The sequence below is a fragment of the Rhinopithecus roxellana genome, chromosome 15 (genome assembly GCF_007565055.1).
Source record: "Rhinopithecus roxellana isolate Shanxi Qingling chromosome 15, ASM756505v1, whole genome shotgun sequence".
Classification (NCBI taxonomy): Eukaryota; Metazoa; Chordata; class Mammalia; order Primates; family Cercopithecidae; genus Rhinopithecus; species Rhinopithecus roxellana.
In genome coordinates this window covers 44,320,021-44,322,353 of record NC_044563.1, presented here as the reverse complement: position 1 = coordinate 44,322,353, position 2,333 = coordinate 44,320,021, and the positions used below count along the sequence as shown (strand labels likewise).

Below are 2,333 nucleotides of genomic sequence, written 5' to 3'. Positions count from 1 at the left end.
TTTGTACTTTTAATAGAGACGGGATTTTGCCATGTTGGCCAGGCTGGTCTCAAACTCCTGACCTCAAGTGATCTGCCAGCCTCAGCCTCCCAAAGTGCTGGGATTATAGGCATGAGACACTGTACCTGGCATCTTTTAGTTATTTGATAATATACAATTAAATTATTATTGACTATAGTCACCCTATTGTGCTATATGAAACTAGGCCTTATTTACTAATTTTAACTTTCATACCCATTAACCATCCCCTCCTCCCACATATACACCACCCTGCAACTACCCTTCTCAGCCTCTGGTAATCATCCTTCTACTATCTATCTTCATGAATTCAATTGTTTTGATTTTCAGATCTCACAAACAAGTGAGAACATACAGAATATGTTTTTCTGTCCCTGGCTTGTTTCATTTAACATAATATCCTCTAGTTACATCTATGCTGTTGCAAATGAGTGAATCTCATTCTTTCTATGGCTGAATAGTACTCCATTGTGTATAAGTACCACATTTTCCTTATCCATTCATCTGTTGATGGACACTTAGGTCGCTTCCAATTCTTGGCTACTGTGAACAGAGCTACAACAAACTTGAGAGTGCAGATATCTCTTTGATATCTTGATTTCCTTTTTTGGGGAATATACCCAGCAGTGGGATGATTGGATAGTACGATATCTCTATTTTTAGTTTTTTAACAAACCTCTGAAATATTCTTCATAGTGGTTGTGGTAATTTACTTTCCCATCAATAGTGTACAGTGGTTCCCTTTTCTCCACATTCTTGACAGCATTTGTTGTTGCCCATCTTTTGGATATAATCCATTTTAACTGGGGTGAGATAATATTTTCCTGTAGTTTTGATTTGCATTGCTCTGATAATAAAAAAAGTATGAAATGCTTCACCAGTTTGCATGTCATCTTTGTGCAGGGTCCATGCTAATCTCTGTATCATTCCAATTTTAGTGTATATGCTGCCAAAGTGAGCACTGCCATTTCCTTATGGATTTTCTGTCTGTATGATACATTCATTGTTGAAAGTGGGATGTTGACATCTGCTACTATTATTGTATTCTAACTATTGTCTATTTCTTCCTTTAGTTATGTTAATATTTTCTTGAATACTTAAGTGTTTTCCTGTTGGGTGTATATATGTTTACCATTGTATCCTTTTAGTAAATTGATGCCTCCATCATTATATAATGACTTCCTTTGTCTCTTATGACAGTTTTTGATTTAAAGTCTATTTTGTGTTATATAAGAATAGATACCCCTGCTCTCTTGGTTTTTATTTGTATGAAATATTTTTTTCTATCCCTTTGCTATCATCCTATTTGTGTCCTTAAGACTAACAGGAGTTGGTTGTAGGCAGTATGTTGTTGGAGCTTGCTTTTTAATCCATGTAGTCACTCTGTGTCTTCTGATTAAATAATTTAATTTATTTGCATTTAATGTAATTATTGATGGTAAATAATTTATTATTGTCATTTGTAATTGTTTTCTCACTGTTTTGTAATGTCTTTGTTTCTTTCTTTCACTCTTGCTATCTTCCCTTGTGATTTGTTGACATTTTGTGGTGGTATGCTTTCATTTCTTTCTGTCTTTCGTGTATCCACCAGAGTTTTTCTTTGTAATTAGCATAGACCTTACATAAAACATCTTATAACATTCTATTTAAAACTGATAACACCTTGAATTCAACTGCATTTAAAGCTCTTCAGTTTTTCTTCTCTCTCACACATTTTATGCTATTGATGTCCCACTTTGCATATTTTTATATTGTGTATCTATTAAAAATTATTGGAACTCGGGAGGCTGAGGCAGGAGAATGGCGTAAACCCGGGAGGCGGAGCTTGCAGTGAGCTGAGATCCGGCCACTGCACTCCAGCCTGGGCGACAGAGCAAGACTCCGCCTCAAAAAAAAAAAAAAAAAAATTATTGGAACTATAGTTTTAAAACTTTGACCTTTTAACTTTTATTCTAGAGTTAAAAGTGACTTACATATCATCATTACAGCATCAGAATATTCTAATTTTAACTATATATTTACCTTTACCAGTAAATTTTGCACTTTCATGTGTTTCATGTTGTTACTTAGCAAACTTTCATTTCAACTTGAAAAAAGACTATTATTTTTGTAAGTCAAATCTAGTAGTGATGAAATCCCTTAGCTCTTGTTTATCTGGAAATATCTTTATCTCACCTTTATTTCTAAATGACAGTTTTGCCAGATATATTATTCTTAGCAGTTAGTTTGAGTCTTTTGGCACTTTGAATATATCAACCCACTCCCTTCTGGCCTGTAAAATTTCTGCTAAGAAGTTCACTGATAGACTTATGGGG

The 2,333-nt window shown here is 34.3% G+C and overlaps 1 non-coding gene across 1 annotated transcript; it reads right to left on the bottom strand.

Annotated features, from left to right (window-relative positions):
* Positions 1-876: 876 nt before the first annotated feature.
* Positions 877-980, bottom strand: LOC115893704. Its single transcript, XR_004053766.1, has one exon. It is a non-coding gene; the product is annotated as a U6 spliceosomal RNA (small nuclear RNA).
* Between the last annotated feature and the right edge of the window lie 1,353 nt (positions 981-2,333).